Here is a 12,941-nt window from a genome sequence, read left to right on the forward strand (position 1 = left end):
TTTATAGTTGAAATTTTTCTTAACAGCTGTGCATTTTGAATTTTTTTTTAAAGACATCTAATATTTATAAACTTTTTTTCAAAAATTAAATTTTTATAATTTTTCGATTTCTTTTCAAACAAAATCTCCCCCCGACTTCAAATATCCTGTGGAAGGCTCCTGTTATCAGTGTTCTGAACGTTGATTAGTTAAATTGGAATGAACTCTTTTTAAACATTGAACAATTCACAAAAATTATTGAGTAATGATTCCATAGTTGGGAGGAATTGTCTAATTACCAACTACGGCATAACGGTTAAAAGTATTATGCATTTTTGGGGATTTTTTGCTATTGAAATATATGGGTCAAAGGATTTGCAACAAATTTTGTGTAAAAGAATGAAATTAAGTTCTCCAAAATAATTGAAATACTTACAGGTTCATATTGTTAAACTGTTCTGAGTAAAAACATAAAATGTTTACAAGTGGTGGAAACTTTTCCAAGATGGCCGGGAAGTTGCCAATGACAGGCCTCACTCTGAACGCCCGAGAACGTCAAGAACAGATGAAGAGCTTGAATCAGTGAAGAAAATTGTTTACAGTAAAATATTTCGGAGGAAAACAATATCTTCTTATAAATGCATATTCTACTAGCGAAACATTAAATTTTTAACCACTTCATCTCTGAATGAAGTAAAAATTAATTCTAATGGTTAAAAAAATAATCCTTAGCAACATCAAAGATCAGAGAAACCTTTCTAAATCAAATTTAATAAGTAGACCTTAAACTTAATGAAATATATGTCATTTCCTGGAAGGCATAATTTTATAAATTGAACAAGACTCTAGATTTGAGATAGACTCTTAAGAATTCCTGTGTACAAGTACATAATTGATAGTCTTATTTTTAAATATTATAAAGCAAAAGTACTCTGAACGACAGATACACAGACATAAATTTATCAATAAATGTTGCATATAGATGATAAATTCATATTTATATTATTTAGTAGTAAACAACTTTACATATTGCCTTTGTTAAAAAAAATTAAACATTTGTAGATTGATCCTAATTAGTCTATTTTCTTCGTCTAACGTAAACTTATTTCTATCATTCAACAAACAAAAATAAAACAAAAAAAGACAGAAATCATCAAATAATGTCATTTTCATAAATTTAAAGATTGTTCATTTTTGAAAAAAGTATGATCAATAACCACTTCTTCTATGGTCTTTGGACTCCAATTTGGTGAAAAATCCTTATCCACAAGTAGGGCTCTGACTCCCTCATATACATCTTCATCTTTTAAAAACTTTAAAACAGAGTTGTATTCATTATTCAAGCATTCTCCAAGAGATGTTGCCTTTTTCCCATCTTTAAAAGTTGAAAAGTTATTTCCAATGACTTTGGACTCCCTTTAGAAAATGTTTCCAGGGTTTTTGAAGAAAAATCGTCATCTGAGGGTTTTAGTTTTTTAATTATTTCTTCAGTATTTTTAGAGGTTCCAAATATATAATCTATTTTTGTTAACAAATCTTCCGATATAGAAAAAGGACGGATCGGAAATTTATCATGATAGAAATTAAGAACCTTTTCAAATTCATCGGGTAAAACGGATTCTAAATCATTTCTTAGATCAGGAAGTACTTTTTGAGGGCACATGTGTGTCGCTATTCCAGAGTGATATGTGTCAGAGGCTTTCATTTGATATCCAGTCATTCCAATATATGTTCCAAGCTCACCTCTCATTCTAGTTAATATTAAGGATGTTCTATTTATATACTATACATAATAACAAATATTTACCTTGGTAAGAACCATGAACTTCCTGTATCCGGAAAGAATCCAAAAGCACTTCTGGCATAGAAAATACAGTGGATTCTGTTGCAATACGATATTTACTGTGTATAGTCAGACCAATGCCTCCACCCATAAGTAATCCATTGACGATTGTGATCACTGGAATGTTTAACTGATCAATCGCATGAGACAATTCATACCCTTCCTTGAACAATAAACTTTGATCAGGACTCCCTTTCTCTTTGGAAATTACATTAATAATGTCACCTCCAGCACTGAAGCATGAAGGATGCACACTGTCTATAATTAGTGAATCAATTATTCCTTGAGTGTACCAATGAGTGATTGTATCATTGATAGATCGGACCATTTGAAGGTTAAGAGCATTTAATTTCTTGGGACGATTTAGTTTAATTATTCCTTTTCCATTCTTCAATTCCGAGATAATATTGACATTTGAGGCATTCTTCTTCAAGTTCCCCAAATGAGAGATGTATCGTTTTGATACAAACATATTCCAATAATTTTGAAATGGTTAAAAACACAAATCCTTCCTCTCTGTTTTGGGGATATATCAGTAAAGATTTTTCGTTGCTGTTTTGTAGCCTTGTGATAACTCGTTTTCGCCACTTCTCAGTAGAGAGAAAATAAGAATTTGAACTTTTTAATTTACTAATAAATTTTAAACTATAATTACAAATTTTGGGACACTTTCGTAAAACATCCATTCGCTGCTATATGGATATGCTAATAATTAATTAATACAACCGTTTTGTTATCATTGCAAATTTATCCAGGTATTACAAGTCTACGCAATATTTTTCCTTTAAAACGTGTATTTTCATTTTCTTGACTTGTGACAACTCGACTTTAGGGTTAGATTAAAATTGTATATTATGGAAAAGAAAATAAATTTCGAGTACTATCAATTTATCAATTTAATAGTTGGATTAAAAAAAGTTGTTGCCTTATTTAGTTACAACTTAGGAATAATATTCAATAGACTTATGCATGGGTAAATGTAAGTAAAAAATGTATAATAGTTGCATCAGGAAAATACATTGCTAATATAATATTGCTTACTTTAAATGGGAAATGGGATAGATATTAAGGATATTATACATTATATATATATTACTAAACTCATTAAAAATATTGTATTAAATCTTCAAATCGGGCATAAATATATAACTTAATACAAATTACAAACACAGTCCTATAAAGTTGCATGGGTAGTTCAATAAACACTCCAAATACTAAAAGCAGGAAAATGCATCGCTGCTTTAAGTAACTATTAATCTACCTACTCAATTATAAACGGAGCATACAAAAATATATATAATGATTTTTAATGTACAGTAATGTCAAAATACAAAAATATTTAGGTGCAACATTCATAGAAAGTAAGCTAAATTTTCCAAAAATGTTGTTGCCTCTACGATGTGGATCAAGGGAGTAGCACCACTCCACGGGGATTTCAGTTCGTTGTATTTCGCTTTTCCAATTTTTTGCGGCTCGTTATACACACCACCTGGATGTAGGTTGATGTTGATATCTCTCTGAGGTAGCAGACTCAGTTCAGAGAAAACGTTCGTTGCGTGTGTAGACCCTACTTTGACTTGATTGATTTTCCCCCCAGTTGATTCCATCCCCAAACACAACTTGTGCCTTGATAATTTTGAGGTTTCCTGCATGGGTCTTTCAATCATAAAAGTCAGTTACTTCCATTTGCTTAACAATTTATGTATTCGGTTTTTTTTCGAGCTGTGAGTACCACAGAAGCCAGTTAAGAAGGTAACTGTATGCTTGTGTCCACAGAGCATATTCATGCATATGCTCTGTGTCATTTCAGAATTTGGAATGAACATGGTGGGCTTAAAAAAGAAGAGGTCGACAGTGTGGACTTGCACCGCCTGCTGAACGAAGTTGTGTAGAATACCAGGCAAAATTGTGTTCATATTATGTCCCGGACACCCGTCACAGAATAAGGCAATGCTTTTAATTCCAGCTTCATACTTATGTTTCAGCCAGTTTTAGATTACACTGCTAACTTTATTGACTCCCCGGTTAGGTATAGCCTTGTACCATAGCTGACAGTAACATTCTTTCGATTTAAGTTTATATATATATATATAGTTTCATTAAAACATGATAGCTGACGTTTATAGAAGATTTTTCCGCGGTTGTATTGAGGAAAATACATAATCTGCGTGAGATCGAAGGTTCTCACGATGTATGAGAGTCTTCCATGGATTAACATTTAGATGCTTCTGTGTGTGCTTCTAAGTGTTGCTGGGAAGTGAGAGATTTGGTCCAACCGAATAGGGTTGTCCTGTTTAGACTTCATCCTATCACCGAGTCGTTTCTTCTTTGCCGAAAATCGACTTTGTATGGAACTTGAAGCGTGTTTCCCAAATCTTCTATATTTAGTTTTGCCTCCGAAAATAAGTCCTTTACCAATTTGATTTTTAAAAGTATATAAGTCATACTGCTTGTTTGAAGGAACACTTACAATCTCTTCTATAAAGGATCCATCAGCTCACAATAGTAACATCTATCAAATGAAATCTGATCTTATGGTGCCATTTTTTACTACGAATATGGATCCTTTATAGAGCAACAAAAGAGTCCATCAAATCTACTCCTCCCATATAAGAATTATATGTTTTGATGATAGATGGACATGGAATATAAACCACTTTTTTTTCCTCCTATTCTATTAGTATTTTGAATTTATATTAAAACATTATACAGCATGTATCGCAAGCCTCTGGTATATGAGCGTATTTAAGGAAAATTCTCTTTATATATAGCCTGGAAGGTGATCTTTGTGTACAACCACTTATCAAATTCCATAGGAAAACTTGGCACCGAAAGCAAAGATGCAGAAGATATATTGCCAGATTATGGGAGTGAGCGGATCACTTCAAAGAAACACGGAGGTCAAATTTACTTATCTTAGGAATTACGAAGGAATTGGCGCTTCTAAAATAAATGATATTTTGAACTGCATATTACTCACCCTGCAATAGCAACGCTGAGCCGGTACCTTCAGGCTTCCTGGTTTCATCTCCGTAGGTAATTGTAATCTTCAAAGATGGTATTGACAAATTTAGGAATAATTTGAGCAAAAGTATTGCCTTCAGGCCTATTGACGTGTAAACTTTATCTCTTCTATAGACTCTTTGTTCGAACCTCCCATCCGAAAAAAAGATACCAAACACAGACGTTTGAGCATCAATATTAATTTCAAAATATGGATTTAATTCCCAGAGGATGAAGAGCACGAGTTTCTTAAATTTGGCTATAATTTTAAGCAACTCAGACTCTATGATGACGATCTGATTTATGGTGTATAAGGGCCTTGAAAGTCCCCTTTATTAAAATCAACTTGTAAAGCACACATTCTCAACAACATTACCTGGCTTGGTAACCAAAACACATGAGTTTCAGCTAGCTTTCTTTCGAGCAGAGGCCGGTAATAACAAATCATCATGATAGATGATGCCACTTATATGAATTTCCGATTATTAATATTGATAATTTTAGTAATATAATTAGATAAATAACTAAAATATTATATAATATATTGATAAATAAAAAACATGTATTACCGTCTTCAGTATAAATAAATGAATCAATTAAAAGGTAAAACGACATCTAGCGATTTTTTTGAAAGATACTGACCATACTATTTTCTCAGAATAACGGATGCGTTTCGCTACTTGGTTTAAAGCTTTAGGAATATCCAATTCCTTCAAGTATATTGTCATTACGTTGGCAATTGAAGCTCCAATGTGCGGGTGCCATAGCTGCTTTAAATTCGGTAAAACATACTCTGCTTTTTTTATCTGTAGGGTGAAAGTAACACGTACTTATTGCTGAAAAGTAGCTGTTAACTATTTTTAGTATTCAATCCTTTTTTAACCACTTGTTATTGAAGATATGGATAAATGATATTAATATATATTTCAAATTCTAATGCAGAATGATTCCAAAACAATTTAAAAAAATAATTTATTATCTTTAGAACTTGTGTTATCTTTGTTTAGAGTTAAGAACAGCTTCTTTTTCGGAGGTTCATAGCTCCAAAAAGAATAAATCCAGAAAGGGTAAAAAATATGTCATTCGATAGCTGAAAGTCTGAACAATAATTTAACAAAGCCTCCATTCGGAAAACCCTCTATATTTCTGTAATATTTGAAGGATACAGCTTATTTTTGAATACTATATCTTATAAGATCAATTTATTTAATTATTAAAGGGCCATATAGGAAGAAAAGGCTAGAAAAAAGAGGGGGTGGGGAACTCAAACAACATTTTGTCCTACAAGTTTAAATAATAAATTAAATATGGGACTACGTCACAGTGCGCATACACGATTTGTCATATTCAACAATTGTCTTCCATTCAAATGAACTTTCCCAATTTGGCATTGGAATCAGATAAGGAATCCGGACTACTGAGCACTGCAAAACCATCCATTTTATCATATAATTGGATACGCTCAATCAGAAGTAATTTTCTCCCTTAATTAATAGCCCGTTTTACGAGTTCTCGTTTGAGTTCCAACCAGAATATAATTTTGATCCATAATATATCAAATTATGGATAACTTCTGTTTTTTTAATAACATTAATACTTATTTAAGTGATTACTATTTACTTCTCCAGTAGGTTGAAAAGTAGAGTTGCTCATTCATGGCAGCGTTTTTCAAAACAGTTGAAAACTAATATTGACTAGATAAGAAAACATGATGTGGTGTTCCTAAAATACTAAAGATACGCCCGGAGAGCATGAGACCTGAGAAAGAGTTTTCAATAATGACTACGTCATTTAGGGTACAATCATACACTATCTAAATATATTTCTAAAGGACTAAAAGGTAAAATAGGTACATACTCATAGAATAATAAAAATCAATACAAGTAAGAATTAAAAGTAAAAGATACATTAATGATTCAAAAGATTCCGTACGTCAACTTTATAAAAGTAAATATAAACAAGAGTGATGTATAACACGTGATTATTCACAAGACATATAACAAATTTTAGTTAAATTTAACTATTAAAAGGTTCAATTATTCTCAAAAAAAGGATGCATTTTTACGTTAAATTGTCATTTGCATCGAAATAAGAACGATGCAGTGCATTTTGTCGTTAAGAAATTTAATGTTTTATCTATTTTCTGTATAATAAAATTTTTTTAACTATGTTTCTTAACTAAAATTTATATTTAGAGGTTCCACTTTTCGAAACATCTACTTAATAGACAAGATGTTCAAAATCAGTGTTTGAATTCTTACGCTTAAAAATCATATTATTAGGAAGAATAACAATATGAATGTTTAAGCTTCTGGAACTAAGCAATTATTTTTTCTATTGTACTGAAACGTTGCAAAGCATGTTTTTTATACCTAGGAACAACTTTTAAAAAGTAACAGGTATTAAAAAATTAAATATATAATAAAATGTATTACAATTCTACTGTAAAGCAATGAATAATTAAATAGTATTTACACTATCTTGATGAATATATTGTTAAGTCGTAGTTATCTTTTATTTCGTCTCATCTTCGTCTGGTCTTTGTAAGAGTTTAGTCTTCGCCAGAGTTTTGTCTTTGTCAGTTTCTTCCTCTTCAGAATTTAGTATTCCTTAGATTTTCGCATTCGTTTCGTTTTCGTCATGGTTTTTGTCAGATTTTCGTCTTTGTCTCGTCTTCGTCATGAAAAAAAAGCTTCGTTGACGAAATGATTTTGTCTCGTTAGGGTTGACAAAGTTAACACTGGTACAATGTATATGTAGACTGAAAGCAATCCTTAATTATCCATCTTCCTGCACCCCCTCCCCATAGACCCTCACTTTGAAAACCATTGTATTAAGCAACATTGGTTTTCAGTGCCACTTATGGAAATTTGAGGAAGTACCCACTCTGCAGCCCGGTTTGTATCAAATATCATTTTCTGGGACCGAATTTTCTAGTGGAACCCCTTGTTTTAGCCATATATGGACCAGTGTCCTTAAAAGTTAGTCTTTTTCAGTGAGAGTGTGTAATTAATGTTGAAATCAATCCCACCCTCGTTTAATGTTATTCTAGATTGATCTATTATATAATGAAGTAGTTTGTATAAGGAAGAATAATTACAGGTAAATAGCCTGAGTTTAGCAGAGTAAGAAATTATTGGAGCACCGACTTTTCGGCTGGATTGGATATACGTCAGACATTTACAAGAAGTAGGTGGGTGAAAATAAAAAGTTATCTCCATTTTGCAAATAATGAGGATATGCCGCCGGGAGATGATCCAGAATATGACAAAATATTCCAAATACGCCCATTAGTATCACATCTCCAGAAAAAAATTAAACAAATTGTTAAGGGACAAATGATGTGTGTAGATGAGCAAATGGTTCCTTTCGAAGGCAATCACAGCATCAAGCAATATATTTCTAGTAAACTACATAAATGAGAGTATGATTTTGAAATTTACGATGTTTCCATTCAACGAGTTGAGGGGGAACCAGATTTGGGAGCAAGTTCCAACATAGTATTGAAACTTCCCAAATCTATTCCAACTGGATTAAATCCCCTTTTATATTTCGATAATTGGTTCACAGATATTCCTCTAGTCGCTGAATTGGCTAAAAAAGATATATCGTTAGGTACTGTTAGAATAAACAGAGTAGCAGGAGAAAAACCTTCTTCCATCAGATAAAGAGGTTATGAAGGAAGGAAGAGGATCATATGTGGCAACATCTTCATCTTAGGGAGCCAGAGAAATTAGACTAATTAAATGATCTGATAATAAGCTTTGTAAATGTGTTGTCTACATTTAATTCAGCCAAGCCCGTTAGAGAAGTCATAAGATAGGGCAGAGGAGGAAAAAAAAAGTGGTTTATATTCCATGTCCATCTATCATCAAAACATATAATTCTTATATGGGAGGAGTAGATTTGATGGACTCTTTTGTTGCTCTATAAAGGATCCATATTCGTAGTAAAAAATGGTACCATAAGATCAGATTTCATTTGATAGATGTTACTATTGTGAGCTGATGGATCCTTTATAGAAGAGATTGTAAGTGTTCATTCAAACAAGCAGTATGACTTATATACTTTTAAAAATCAAATTGGTAAAGGACTTATTTTCGGAGGCAAAACTAAATATAGAAGATTTGGGAAACACTCTTCAAGTTCTATACAAAGTCGATTTTCGGCAAAGAAGAAACGACTCGGTGATAGGATGAAGTCTAAACAGGACAACCCTATTCGGTTGGACCAAATCTCTCACTTCCCAGCAACACTTAGAAGCACACACAGAAGCATCTAAATTTTAAAACCGGGGAGTCAATAAAGTTAGCAGCGTAATCTAAAACTGGCTGAAACATAAGTATGAAGCTGGAATTAAAAGCATTGCCTTATTCTGTGACGGGTGTCCGGGACATAATATGAACACAATTTTGCCTGGTATTCTACACAACTTCGTTCAGCAGGCGGTGCAAGTCCACACTGTCGACCTCTTCTTTTTTAAGCCCACCATGTTCATTCCAAATTCTGAAATGACACAGAGCATATGCATGAATATGCTCTGTGGACACAAGCATACAGTTACCTTCTTAACTGGCTTCTGTGGTACTCACAGCTCGAGAAAAAAAACCGAATACATAAATTGTTAAGCAAATGGAAGTAACTGACTTTTATGATTGAAAGACCCATGCAGGAAACCTCAAAATTATCAAGGCACAAGTTGTGTTTGGGGATGGAATCAACTGGGGGGAAAATCAATCAAGTCAAAGTAGGGTCTACACACGCAACGAACGTTTTCTCTGAACTGAGTCTGCTACCTCAGAGAGATATCAACATCAACCTACATCCAGGTGGTGTGTATAACGAGCCGCAAAAAATTGGAAAAGCGAAATACAACGAACTGAAATCCCCGTGGAGTGGTGCTACTCCCTTGATCCACATCGTAGAGGCAACAACATTTTTGGAAAATTTAGCTTACTTTCTATGAATGTTGCACCTAAATATTTTTGTATTTTGACATTACTGTACATTAAAAATCATTATATATATTTTTGTATGCTCCGTTTATAATTGAGTAGGTAGATTAATAGTTACTTAAAGCAGCGATGCATTTTCCTGCTTTTAGTATTTGGAGTGTTTATTGAACTACCCATGCAACTTTATAGGACTGTGTTTGTAATTTGTATTAAGTTATATATTTATGCCCGATTTGAAGATTTAATACAATATTTTTAATGAGTTTAGTAATATATATATAATGTATAATATCCTTAATATCTATCCCATTTCCCATTTAAAGTAAGCAATATTATATTAGCAATGTATTTTCCTGATGCAACTATTATACATTTTTTACTTACATTTACCCATGCATAAGTCTATTGAATATTATTCCTAAGTTGTAACTAAATAAGGCAACAACTTTTTTTAATCCAACTATTAAATTGATAAATTGATAGTACTCGAAATTTATTTTCTTTTCCATAATATACAATTTTAATCTAACACTAAAGTCGAGTTGTCACAAGTCAAGAAAATGAAAATACACGTTTTAAAGGAAAAATATTGCGTAGACTTGTAATACCTGGATAAATTTGCAATGATAACAAAACGGTTGTATTAATTAATTATACGCATATCCATATAGCAGCGAATGGATGTTTTACGAAAGTGTCCCAAAATTTGTAATTATAGTTTAAAATTTATTAGTAAATTAAAAAGTTCAAATTCTTATTTTCTCTCTCTACTGAGAAGTGGCGAAAACGAGTTATCACAAGGCTACAAAACAGCAACGAAAAAATCATTACTGATATATCCCCAAAACAGAGAGGAAGGATTTGTGTTTTTAACCATTTCAACATCTCTCATTTGGGGAACTTGAAGAAGAATGCCTCAAATGTCAATATTATCTCGGAATTGAAGAATGGAAAAGGAATAATTAAACTAAATCGTCCCAAGAAATTAAATGCTCTTAACCTTCAAATGGTCCGATCTATCAATGATACAATCACTCATTGGTACACTCAAGGAATAATTGATTCACTAATTATAGACAGTGTGCATCCTTCATGCTTCAGTGCTGGAGGTGACATTATTAATGTAATTTCCAAAGAGAAAGGGAGTCCTGATCAAAGTTTATTGTTCAAGGAAGGGTATGAAATGTCTCATGCGATTGATCAGTTAAACATTCCAGTGATCACAATCGTCAATGGATTACTTATGGGTGAGAGGCATTGGTCTGACTATACACAGTAAATATCGTATTGCAACAGAATCCACTGTATTTTCTATGCCAGAAATTCTTTTGGATTCTTTCCGGATACAGGAAGTTCATGGTTCTTACCAAGGTAAATATTTGTTATTATGTATAGTATATAAATAGAACATCCTTAATATTAACTAGAATGAGAGGTGAGCTTGGAACATATATTGGAATGACTGGATATCAAATGAAAGCCTCTGACACATATCACTCTGGAATAGCGACACACATGTGCCCTCAAAAGTACTTCCTGATCTAAGAAAATGATTTAGAATCCGTTTTACCCGATGAATTTGAAAAGGTTCTTAATTTCTATCATGATAAATTTCCGATCCGTCCTTTTTCTATATCGGAAGATTTGTTAACAAAAATAGATTATATATTTGGAACCTCTAAAAATACTGAAGAAATAATTAAAAATCAAAACCCTCAGATGACGATTTTTCTTCAAAACCCTGGAAACATTTTCTAAAGGGAGTCCAAAGTCATTGAAAATAACTTTTCAACTTTTAAAGATGGGAAAAAAGGCAACATCTTGGAGAATGCTTGAATAATGAATACAACTCTGTTTTAAAGTTTTTAAAAGATGAAGATGTATATGAGGGAGTCAGAGCCCTACTTGTGGATAAGGATTTTTTCACCAAATTGGAGTCCAAAGACCATAGAAGAAGTGGTTATTGATCATACTTTTTTCAAAAATGAACAATCTTTAAATTTATGAAAATGACATTATTTGATGATTTCTGTCTTTTTTGTTTTATTTTTTGTTTGTTGAATGATAGAAATAAGTTTACGTTTGACGAAGAAAATAGACTAATTAGGATCAATCTACAAAATGTTTAATTTTTTTAACAAAGGCAATATGTAAAGTTATTGTTTACTACTAAATAATATAAATATGAATTTATCATCTATATGCAACATTTATTGATAAATTTATGTCTGTGTATCTGTCGTTCAGAGTACTTGCTTTATAATATTTAAAATAAGACTATCAATTATGTACTTGTACACAGGAATTCTTAAGAGTCTATCTCAAATCTAGAGTCTTGTTCAATTTATAAAATTATGCCTTCCAGGAAATGACATATATTTCATTAAGTTTAAGGTCTACTTATTAAATTTGATTTAGAAAGGTTTCTCTGATCTTTGATGTTGCTAAGGATTATTTTTTTAACCATTAGAATTAATTTTTACTTCATTCAGAGATGAAGTGGTTAAAAATTTAATGTTTCGCTAGTAGAATATGCATTTATAAGAAGATATTGTTTTCCTCGAAATATTTTACTGTAAACAATTTTCTTCACTGATTCAAGCTCTTTATCTGTTCTTGACGTTCTCAGGCGTTCAGAGTGAGGAGCGTCATTGGCAACTTCCCGGCCATCTTGAAAAGTTTCCACCACTTGTAAACATTTTATGTTTTACTCAGAACAGTTTAACAATATGAACCCTGTAAGTATTTCAATTATTTTGGAGAACTTAATTTCATTCTTTTACACAAATTTGATGCAAATCCTTTGATCCATATATTTCAATAGCAAAAAAATCCCCTAAAATGCATAATACTTTTAACCGCTATGCCGTAGTTGGTAATTAGGCAATTCCTCCCAACTATGGAATCATTACTCAATAATTTTTGTGAATTGTTCAATGTTTAAAAAGAGTTCATTCATTTAACTAATCAACGTTCAGAACACTGATACAGGAGCCTTCCACAGGATATTTGAAGTCGGGGGGAGATTTGTTTGAAAAGAAATCGAAAAATTATAAAATTTAATTTTTGAAAAGCTTATAAATATTAGATTTCTTTGAAAAAAATTCAAAAATGCACAGCTGTTAAGAAAAAATTTCAACTATAAATTCATTATCAAAAAT

General features: G+C 32.0%; 2 pseudogenes; one reads left to right on the forward strand and one right to left on the reverse strand.

Annotated features, from left to right (window-relative positions):
• Positions 1–960: 960 nt before the first annotated feature.
• On the reverse strand, positions 961–2,635 carry LOC121131080 (3-hydroxyisobutyryl-CoA hydrolase, mitochondrial-like; annotated as a pseudogene).
• An 8,031-nt stretch (positions 2,636–10,666) lies between these two features.
• LOC121131079 (3-hydroxyisobutyryl-CoA hydrolase, mitochondrial-like) lies at positions 10,667–11,902 on the forward strand (annotated as a pseudogene).
• The last annotated feature ends 1,039 nt before the right edge of the window (positions 11,903–12,941 follow it).

This window comes from Lepeophtheirus salmonis, unplaced genomic scaffold (assembly GCF_016086655.4).
Source record: "Lepeophtheirus salmonis unplaced genomic scaffold, UVic_Lsal_1.4 unplaced_contig_16696_pilon, whole genome shotgun sequence".
NCBI lineage: Eukaryota > Metazoa > Arthropoda > Copepoda > Siphonostomatoida > Caligidae > Lepeophtheirus > Lepeophtheirus salmonis.